General features: G+C 38.2%; 1 non-coding gene and 1 pseudogene across 2 annotated transcripts in view; both read right to left on the bottom strand.

The window, feature by feature from the left end:
- The window catches only part of LOC101292394, a 1,325,780-nt pseudogene that overhangs the window by 108,847 nt on the left and 1,205,354 nt on the right, over positions 1 to 11,579 (bottom strand). The window contains exons 214-217 of the transcript XR_184374.1: positions 10,429 to 10,486; positions 10,310 to 10,382; positions 8,572 to 8,647; positions 6,950 to 8,025 (exon numbers count right to left, since the gene is read on the bottom strand). The product of XR_184374.1 is annotated as an uncharacterized LOC101292394 (transcript). The remainder of the gene's footprint in view (positions 1 to 6,949; positions 8,026 to 8,571; positions 8,648 to 10,309; positions 10,383 to 10,428; positions 10,487 to 11,579) is intronic.
- LOC101313778 lies at positions 8,749 to 10,196 on the bottom strand. The gene is made up of 2 exons (XR_184227.1): positions 10,159 to 10,196; positions 8,749 to 9,730 (listed from the first exon to the last, which is right to left on the bottom strand). It is a non-coding gene; the product is annotated as an uncharacterized LOC101313778 (transcript).

Genomic DNA, 11,579 nt, shown 5'->3' with positions numbered 1-11,579 from the left:
TCTCCTGGAGCTGCTTCCAAATCCAGACGGATGTCCAGTCGTCTTCCTCGCCATCGTCGATGAAGTCCCTGAACTTGTTGTCGTTCACCGTGTCCTAGATCGGCTTCTCCATCTTGATCTGGAACCGGTCCAAGCTCGCTAAACCACTACCACCGAATCACAACGATTCGACGGCCAAGGATGACGGTGACTCATCCTCCATCGTCCTCGATCTCATCAGCTGCCAACTCCACGACCTCAACTTGGTCGAGTTACCGCCGATTTTCACCGAGCTAAACCCATCCTCTCCAACCTCACCAAGCTCTCCTTCCACCAGAACCTCTTCGAAGACGCCGCCGTTGAGCCGATCTCTGCCTGGATCGCGCTCTCCGGCCTCGAGGTTCGTACTCAATCAAATTTTGTATACAACTTTTTTTGTGTGTGTGAGATGAATTTGAAATTGAGTGATGGAATTGTGTGCAGGAATTGGTGCTGAGAGATAATAAGTTGAAGAAGATACCTGAAATTGTTTTGTTTTAGTTTCATTGTGAGATTTTGATTAGGGATCTGTAGGTTTTGATTATGCCTATATTTTTGTTGTGAAATTGTTGTTTTGTTATGAGTTTCAGATTAGGTGGATTTTCGGGTTGAGTAACTCAAGTGGTGTTTTGTTTGGATGAATGGATTATGAATCTGTGATTATGGATTAACGGTTCATGCCCTTGATTTGATTGTTGATTATTGAATTTGGATTTGGATTCAGGGTTATACTAGCCCCAATAGGTGTCCGAGAAACCATATATTCCCCTATATACCATTTTTCATGTATATTGCCCCCAATAGGAGGTCCTACTGACCCCAATAGATGATCATACTTGCCCCCAATAGGGACCTGTTACAAGTGACTGAAGCACACAATTAAATTCAAGGGTCATACTAACCCCAATAGGAGGTTCTACGTACTGACCCTAATAGGTGGTCATACTACCTCTAGTAGGGACATGTCATAAGTGACTGAAACATACAGTTAAGTTCAAGGGTCATATTACTCCCAATAGGAGGTCTTACTGACCTTAATAGGAGGTTCTACTGACCCCAATAGGGACATGTTATAAGGGATTGAAGCACACATTTAAGTTCAACGGTCATACTGCCCCTAGTAGGAGGTCCTACTGCCCACAGTAAGAGGCCCTACTGACCCCAATAGACCCCCCTACTGGCCTCAATAGACATCCTGCCACCGGAGTCCGGTCAACGGTCGCCGGAGTCATGGTCAACGGTCATCGGTTGCAAGAATCTGATCATAGATATTTATTTTAAAATAGACATTATATTGTTTTTATAATGATTTATTGTAGTTTATTTAAATCATTAAGGGTATAATTGTCTTTTTTCTGTTTAAGTTGGCTCTTAGGAATTTTAAAATCTGATTTTGTTGGTAGGAATAAAATTCTTAAAATTAGGGCTAATATGCATTGTCCTCAAATATAACTCATCCAAAGTGTAACCAAGGTGGTCTAGCTTCTTCCAATAACTCATCCCAACAAAAGAGAGTGCATGCATGGTCTTCCTCGCTATTATATATACGAGGTGGAGGGGGAGCCTCCGTGGTCAAACATCGACGGAGGCACCACTGGTACTGCCAGTGTCGGAGGCGTAGGGGAAGAAGAGAATCGAGAAGAGGCAGGCGAAGAAGATGAAGACGTAGAAAGCGGGGCTCCCCGCTCTCTATCACTACCTGTCTCTCCTAATTTTAGATATGGAGTCGAGGAAGCATAGGGGTGAAAGGTGATGGAGCAGCAACATCGTCTTCTAGGGCAAAGCTCTGCAACTCTTGGCTCCCTGTTTTCATCTCCAAACTCAAGCTTCTTTTTGTTTTTTTGGGTACAAATGAGGCCAAAGGCCCAGAGCAAAACAACTAAACAAACTCAAGCTTCTTCTACACACCAAAATACTTTTTCCCACTTGTCACAAATAAAATAAAAGAAATTTTAAATACACACCCCTTACTTAATACATCACCTATCAAGTTTTTCATTTCAGTATTATACTTAACTAGTCTTCTATCCGTGCAAAATACAATCACGATCACCTAAGATATGTGTGAGAGGTTAAATAAGTTTACCTATCAACCGTAGTTTTTATGATTATTTATTTATTTAATTTGTTTTGATTTTGATTTTGCTTATACTATAATAGTCCTTGTTTTTATTTATGTTAGTTAGTTCATTAAGGGTAATTATGGAAGTTCACAATTTGGTGAAGCTTTTGAGGGCTTGGCTTTATAGTAGTAGAGATGAGCAGTTTATTTGCATTTTCTTTAGGTCTTCCTCGCTATTTTTCTGTTAAATTTTATATTGGATAGTGTTTACCAACTTTCGTAACTATAAGAAGTTTGTTTTCTTTAGGTCTTCCTCGTTATTTCTCTATTAAATTTTATATTGGATAGTGTTTACCAACTTTCATAATTACAACAAGTTTGTTTGTTTTTTTTTTTTAAGTGTATTGAGAATTCGGAAGCTTTGAATCAGTTGAATGAAAATGTCATTGCAATATGGACAATATATTATTGTGGTGAACCTTTGCTCATTCACCTCTCTAATTAGCCGCTCATGTTGTGACTTATGTTTAATATTAAACCTAATATACTTAAAATGATGATAGATGACTTCATTAGCCAAATCAACATTGTGTTCGAGGTAAATCACTTCAGATGAGTGATGGGAGGAGCTGGAAGAAATAATCTTACGTTTTCTAGTGTTAGCTCTTAGCATATTGGTTAAATGAAATGGTGAGTGCGATACCTAAAACAAGTAAGATTACATAGAGAATATTTTTAGAGAACAATCAACAAACTTAAAAAAACAACAGCTTAAAGATCTAGTTTAAAAAAGAATTGAAATCGACATCTGTTTAGTCCTTGTGGTTTTATTTTAATCTGAATAGTCCTTAAAATCATAATTTTTCATCCAAATAGTCATTCAGATTCATTTTCTCAGTTAAAGGCCATAAAGACTAGTTGGATGAAAAATCATGACTTTAAGGACTATTCAGATTAAAATAAAACCATAAGGACTATTTGGATGAAAAATCGTGACTTTAAAGACTATTTAGATTGAAATAAAACCATAAGGATTAAACAGATGTCGACTTCAAATCAGAACGACTACAATATTTTACCTTTTAAAAAACTATACAAGCTACATTATTAATGCGAGGTCCTAAATGCCCACAACAAAACACAATGACATTAGGAATATATTGAGCCACTTTGAAGCTACAATATAAAAAGTTGTCACTAAACAACCTAGAAATACTAAATACTAAAACAAAAACAAGAACAACCAAAACAAATAAAAATACTGAAATTTTCGAGTTATGGTTCTCAACATGGTGCCCAAGAAACAAATCATCAAATTGCAACAAAATAACATTAATTTCCAACATCTCATAACTCTAACAACCTACAATTGAAGAAAACAAAATAAAATCAAAGTTAAGAACACCACAAGAGCAAGAATTTAAAAAAATAAAAAAGTTTCTACCTCCGGTAAAGCTACAAAGTACCAAACATCCAAGACCACCTAAATCTAAGATTTGGGCTTGAAATGGAGTAGAAGACAGAGTGAGTGTGTAGAAAGATAACAATTAATGTGACGAATTTTACTAATTCCAAGAAACTCATAAACAAAATAAGGCATTAAGTCGATATGTCAAGCCAAATCTATCAATGCTCAAACAAACAAATGTTTACCTATTTTACATGGAGTGGTGAATGAACTCGGATCTCTCAACTTTGATGAAAGTATGTTTTCATAGTTTGAGCGTAACTTGGTTACGATTGCCGTTGGAACAGGTTGCAAATAATTATTTTAGCTGTTGCAGAGAAACTTGCTAACTTTAGCTCTGTTATAAGCATCAACCATATATTGTTTTTTTTTTTTTCAATTTATTTGTTTGATATACGGTTCCTTACAAAGCCATGGGCTCTTTGGTTAATTATCAAGTGAAAACAAAAGGGAAAATGCTCATTCCAGTAAAACTACAAGCGTTTCTAAAACCGTACATTCTCAAACAAAAAAATAAAGCTAAATCCAGTATTACTAATCCAAGAGATTGACGTCGGCGATAAAATTGTTCCTGAGCTCGGAGACTGTCTTCTCCGCCCCTGTCGGGAAAGCCACCACCAGGTGAGCCACTTCCAGCTGAGCCACCATTGGGAGAGCCACCGCTGGCGAAGGTTGGTCAGGGTTTCGTGGAGGCGTTCTCACCAATTTTGGAACAAAGCACTCACAATATATTTTTGTCGACTAAATATTGTTGAAACAATCTTCCAACTTTTATAAGAGTGCTCATTTAGTTTCGGCGAGATCCAATGAGATTTGACGACAACCCGACAAACCATATCGGGCTAGACAACCAATACATGTAGCTTGATTTGATCGAAGATGATCTATCACCATCATCGACCACGAATCCTCCGCTTGTGCTGCCACCACCATCGTCTGAAACCAAGAAAATATGTACCCTTGCATCCCTGACTAGTCAATGGAGCATCGTTATATACCAACAACTCGTCCGACCGCACTCGACAAGCGATGGCGAGGCCAGAGGCCTACGCTAATGTCGTTGCGCAGCTGGACGAGCACAAATGCAATCCTCAACAAAGCCTTTGCTTTTGGAGAGTGTGAGGCGCGTACTAGTGTTTTTTTTTTACTTTTTGTCAATCCCCTTTAGTTCAACCAACCCATAAGGTGAAAACCTTAGGATAAGAGTTTGATGAGAAAATACGTGACGCCATAGATTTGTGAGTGGAGAATTTCTCAGACACCCGAACAAATTGTAATGATTTTCTTAAGTTTTGGAACTATGAAAAATCATCTAAGGAATATAAAGATTAACGCATGTGCAGTCTGAATTGTCGATTCAACTAAGTTGTCTAATTGAGGTAAAGAGAATATAAAGGCCGAGATGCACCAGATTGCACAAAATCTTATAGGCTCGAGACTTTGTTCCTCGACCCAAGACGGTGAAATCAACGGTAACTCCACTGTGGCTCTATCCAGTGACGATAAGGCGGCACACCTATCTGGCTATCTCAATGAAATCCTCTCCTCGTTGCCTACCTCTCCATGTCAGATTCCGCTCATTTTTTTAAATAAATGTGTTCACATCAGTGACATCACTGAGTGAGTTAGGTAAAGTTACTCCTACAAAGAGGAATGCTTCTACCTTTACATAGTTTTCTTTAATTGGTTGAGTAATGTTTGTGTTACTAGCAGTAACTCTATAAACTTATGTAGAATTATTTGGCTCTAGCGTATCCAGTGGCGTGCTTGACATATAGTTTCAAGTCGAAGATAGTTGCATGTGAGACTAGTTTACCCTTGATAACATAAATTACTCTTGGCGCTAACATTAACATTACAATAGATAAGTCGAAGCTGGTAAGTCGAAGTTTTGCATAATTTACCAATACGCTATAGCTCAAAATTATTTTTGCATTGTATCAAAAAAAAAAAATTAATTTTTGCATTCTTTACATGCATGCTTAACTTAAGGATATAAATCATGACAATCAGGTAGTGACAAGGTTGAGTTCTACAAGAAACTTGGAGCTGATGCCTGCATTAGTTTCAATTACAAGGACAAAGAAAAGGAAGATGACTTTATTGAAAGGGTAACTAAAGAAACAGATGCCAACAAAGGTTTTGAACACCTAGGGCAGCTCGTCTTGTTACTTCCATTCTTCGAAGTTCGTTGCAGTACTAATCTGTTAGAAAAGAGAAGAATGGCAAAAGTATGAACAGATCGAGGCGGCGGGATGCAGCGGGTATCTGGGTACAAAGTGGGTTGAGGATCCGTCGTTTCGCAGTCATTCAGAGATTTGTGCTTATTGGGAATTCTGAAGTAGAAAGTATAAGTTTTATACACCGGTTCTGAACTCGTAAGAAAGCTTTGGTAGAGTGCGTTGTTGGTTTGGTAATAGGTAGAATGGGGTACACCATTACAAGTCTGCGTGCCAAAACAGGGGCCCTTATTCAGGTTTTGCCATGCATATGACAACTGCACTATCCATGCATTTCCGCATGATGAGCCTGGAAATTTGAAGGCGTTCAGTTGGAGTTGAAACTTGAAAGAAATATCCCCAGTGACAATGGAACCAGCATGGCTGAAATTCCAGAAATTGCAGGTGTTGATGTCATATTAAGTAATTAACCTCCCGACTGAATATGCCGTGGAACAATGCCTATGTTAAGCAAGGGAGGACAGTTATTAAGATCAATGGTTGCTGTTGGATGCTACCGAAAGATATATATTAAAGCTAAGACTCCACAGCCAAAAAAAGTGAATTCTGAGCTTGTGGCGAACGTCAACATAGGAGGTACTAGACTAGAATATACTTGGTTCCTTTTTAATTTCTTGTGCAAAATTTATCCATCTTTTGATACTTAATACTTTTTCATTAATCATAGTATAATACCGAAACCGAAGGTGAAATCTTGTGACCTACTATTCTTTTTCAAAAGAAAAAAAAGAAGTTTATTACATTAAATTGTGAAAAGGCTAGCTACTGGTAAAATTCCCAACAAATCAGATGAACACTTCCCAACAAATCAGATGAATGCTCCTGCTAAGCCTAAACTGTCTAGGCTTAACACATGCATCAGTTCTGTTCAGGATATATAAGATAATGACTTATTCCCACATTCAACCCGGAAGAGCAACTGTTCCTGTCTTAGCAATACTGCTGAATGAATCATCCGTATTCTGGATCTGCAAAGGGAAGCAGGTTTTTGTTGCTCCATATGTATCTTTCACTACTATTTTTTCTTGTACGATATTGATATTGAGATGTCGACGAATCTTGTTGTCTCTACTGTAAGCATTGGGTGAGAATAGGCTCTCTACATAAAATACATATCCAGGGGGGAGACATATATAATCATCATTTTGAGTCGAAAGATACCTAACTGAGTTTCTGTTTGCATTGTAGGAAGCCACATTCCCCGCTATACTCAAGATAATTTCCCCCTTCTCATCGGTAAACCATGTCAGCGGTTTTAAGCAGCCAAGACAATTTTTATCTCCCCACAAAAAAGGGAGTTTGATCGATTTGGTCCAAGACTCTCGCACCCCATATTCATTCATCACCCAGATATCAAAATATTCATCATTGTCGCAAGCAAGCAAGCATAAGCATCCTCTTGAAGCCCCCACTTCCGCGAGTATAGAATCATAATCAGGTTGTGGCAATTCTATGTATGTCTCGGTTGTTAAATCAAGAGATATGATTACCCTAGTATCACTTAGTTGTCGATCCGCCACCCAATGTAGAGCTCCACTTACAAAAGCAGCACACTCGTCGATAAACACATAACCAATTGGTGAATCCCCAATCCTCTTCCAAGAGTCTGTTCTTAATGAGTACATCATGGTTATATAACTACAGAAACCTTTCGGATTGAGAGCTTTTTCTTTAAGATCACTCAATGTAACCACCTTGTAGTCGTCACTATTGCAGTCATGACCGAATCCATACTTCCATCGCCGTACTTTCCCTTCTTCCACTTCAGAAATACAAGGTAATATTTTGGAGCCTCTCGTACTTGGATTCCAGAGAATGATCATGCCATGGCTACATTCTTTTACGCATACCAAACCGTCGCAAGAACCCATGACACAATAGTTGGATTTTTCGATCCCCAAATCGATTGAACGTTCACGGACTACTATGGAATCATGAAGATGGCAGAAAGTTAAATCGTTAACCAAGCCGAACGGATTCATGATTAGTCTTGAAGGGCTGGTGGTAACTTTTGATGAATACTTTTTGACGAATTGTTGACTTGAGACCAAGGAACACCATGACTTGCACACAACTCTCACTCGCAACAAGGATTTGATAGGAAGTTCTGCAAGTATTTTGGCGAGTACATCGAGTGGAAGGTAAGGCACGCTTGGTGATCCATGCATTGGCTTCTCCATATGTGCGCTCCTCTCCGACAAACCGTGCTTTATATCGACTATAAAGCACAAGATATACTAAGAAGATATTGCATTAGTAAGCACAAGATATATACTAACAAGGATTCCCTGCTAGTTCTAATTTAGTTAGGAACGTAGGATCTTTTACTCTAAACATACTAAGAAGGTGATTATTCTAAACATACTAGGAATGTGATTATTTTTTGTTGCCATGGGAATTAAAATTTGCACTCCTTAATTGGTTTACAACCCACACTCATTCTTTCCTTTCTTTAGTAACGTAAATTTTGATTTAAGTATTTAACATGTCCTATCAGTTCGGGATCTCATGAGGGTGCCAACAGTCCACTCCCAGAAAGTTGCAGATGAAACCTTCGGTGAGTAGGATTCCAAAACCTTTTTGGCTGAATTTTGTGATTAAATATGGTGACTTTATTTTTCGGTCTTGGAGTTACGTACGTACTTGCATTATAATTAGTTCCATACTTCCATACATAGGAAAAACGTACATGGATTCATTTGTAGTGTTTCTTGCTATACAACTTGTAACTAGGCTAGGGTTGAACTTCTTGTTTGATTTGGCGTCCTTTTCCTGCATCTTACGCTTCTCTTCTTCTCAGCATCCTCTGCAACCAGGTCACTAAAATCCTCCGGCTGACGACACAGCTTCTCCAACTCCCTGGTATGTTGATTTTCAGGTAACACATTTTCAATAACATCCAACTCTTCAGGTAGTAGTAGTCACATCCGATCCACTTCATTTCTGCTCTATTGTCTTGGCAGCAATTATTTCTTCCTTCTCTTCAAGTACTTGGTACAAAAGCCTTTCACCTGTTTCTTTTCTCTGCTTCCACGTCAGGTATTGTCCGATCAGTTCCACCACCTGAAAAGCTATCTACAATTTCCATATCATCCTCTAATCTTTCTGTTTCTCTTCCTCTCCTTCCTCCTCTTCTTTTTCTCCAACTCACCCCAACCGGCTCTTCCTCATGATCAGGCCCGATTCATTAAAAGGAGGCTTTCCCCAGCCCCCCGGATGGTAACCAAAGTTAGCTTCCCCGGGGATAGGAGCATTTAGCCCCAGGATTTTCAGATTTGGATATGATGGTGGAGGATCATATCTTCCTTTTCCTGCAAGTAATTTCTCTTCTGGCTGCAATGCCTTCATTACCTTGGCACCGGTACAGTGTTCCAGTATGCTTTCAGAAACACCAGCAACTTAGGATCATCTGCAGTTGTGTCTCATACCTCAACATCAGGCCTTGCACACATGTTTCAGTGGCGCAATGCTCATCTTCATTCGCTATTTCTTCTTGTTTGAAACACTATTCTTGTTTTTGTTGATCATCGATCCTCTTCTGAATTCGAGTCTTGTTGAGTATGATGGATACATCATTTTTTTTTCCCTCCCCAATACCAGGCGCGTCCTTGAATGAATTTTTTGAAGATTTGCTTGAAATCTGGATAAATGTCATTGTTTAACTCGGCTATTGCTCTGGAACATATTCAGTTTGAACTCGATCAACAACCTATTGACTTTTCTAAACCTATATTTCAACATCTTCCGATAATTGTTGCATATGGCTTCCCCCTTCCTACAGAGAGTTGCAACATCTCGATGTTGAACATAGTAATTCACTTAAAGGATAAGATAAGGCCCAACCTGACGTCCTGACCAAACAGTTTGCAATTTGCTGAGTCACTTGAGTGGCATCTTCAGTGAGTGCGGAATCATCTGTAACCCCCATTCAAAAGCATTTCTCTGCATCATATATGAAATGGATAGAGGCATTGGAAACTCTCCAATATGTAATATGTTACTTACAGAAACATAAGACAAGAACCCGGGGTTTCTAAAACAAAGACTAGTCAGTCTAATATTCTTCACTTAATCTGCAGGGTTCATCCAATTACTGTTGCAATGCAAAAACATTACTGCCTGTATGAAAATAATTAATTGAGCAGATTCTAGTATACAAATGTAGCCATGTAGCAATTGTTAGTAGAAAAGATGATCTTTTGGGTTAAATTCCACAATAAGACATGAGAGATATCCATGAAGACACTTGTAGAAATAAGAACCTCAAGATGTTTCTGCTTGTAAACAGTGTTTTGTTGTGCTATTGCTGGTTAAAGACTTAAAATAATAGTAACATATAATCAAAAGACTTAACAACATCATAGTAATACCTCCGGACGCCATTGGAAAACAGTCACAGGATAGTGGTATGCATGTACCGTGGAGAGATAGACCTGGTAGTAGTGCTACAAGAATTAGAATTCCTTATGGAAAAGAAGAAATTTCGGAATTGATTTGAAAAAGTGTAACAAGATCCATTACCTTATCATCTTCATTTGTACTGTTGTCAAGACAGATCTTGGTTCTCTGGCAACCTCTATGGTGACATACCATACTGTTGCATTGAATCATTTATACTCAAGTTACGTTAGGAAACTAACGTTTTGTTAAAGCAGCACCAAAATCAAAATGCACAGAAAAGCAGAAGCGACGGAAATCCTGGCTCAACTCAAAAAAATATTCAGCAATGTCATGATATAAGAATCAAGTTATTCTCATCAATCTTTGTCAAATGATAGACTACAGCTCAGCATCGTAACGAGACAATCTAAACTTTCTCAGACTCTATTCAAGAACAAACAAAAACAAAAAGCAATGATATATGTTTGATAGTGGGTTACCTTCTTTTACCAAAAAATAAAGGGTACCTTTGAATAAAAATATAAAAAAACAGATAATTTATTGATTATTCAAGACAGTGCCTACAGGCATAGATAACAAAGTTCATTATAAACTCACAAGGTGGCTTTGCATGACAATACAATCTGTACTCAACTTTCTAAGCAAATCAGACGCAGATCTGCAAACCAATGAGCTTACTTTAGCGGTCACAGAAATTAAATTGGCTGGATATTCGGTAACCACAGACGTGTCTAAATCAAAATAAGTTCATAATAAGAACATATGATTCTAGATATCCAACCAACCTCCCAGTTATGATGAGAATAAACGTCATAACCACTAAACAGAGATAACAAATGGAAATGCAGTTGTCTCACATGACTTCAAAGCTACCCAAATGATTGACATGCTGCTTCTACAGCTATAAAATCAAAACTACTGCGTTTCCTTTATGCACACACTCATAGAAGTCGCAGTTTGTTTCGATCATGGACGCACACAGTGTTTGGAGAAAACCTTGCAAGTTTTTTTTTTTTTGGATAAAAAAACTTGCAAGTTTCACTTAAAAAGCTTTTTATCTTTTCTTTTTTTAATTATTATTATTCTTTTTGTTTAATGAGAGCTAGAAACCACGTAAAGCTCAAGTACATACAACCTGGCAAAATTATATGACGAGGCATACACCTTTGAAACACAGCTCCCTCAATATTTATGTTCCCGGTAAATTGTAAAGTTGATTCCATATCTGCGGCACTGAATGACTCCAGAGCTTTCTTGTTCTGTTATGAAGAAAGAAAGAAATCGGTGATGCATGACACCGAGTCACTGAGACAATTCTGCATAAGCCATTGTTGAGACATACACACACACACACATATATATATATATGAGGGCCCTTCCAATAAGAGAT

This window comes from Fragaria vesca, linkage group LG3, assembly GCF_000184155.1.
Source record: "Fragaria vesca subsp. vesca linkage group LG3, FraVesHawaii_1.0, whole genome shotgun sequence".
NCBI lineage: Eukaryota > Viridiplantae > Streptophyta > Magnoliopsida > Rosales > Rosaceae > Fragaria > Fragaria vesca.
The sequence above is the reverse complement of the archived record's forward strand: the minus strand, read 5'-3'. Positions and strand labels throughout refer to the sequence as shown.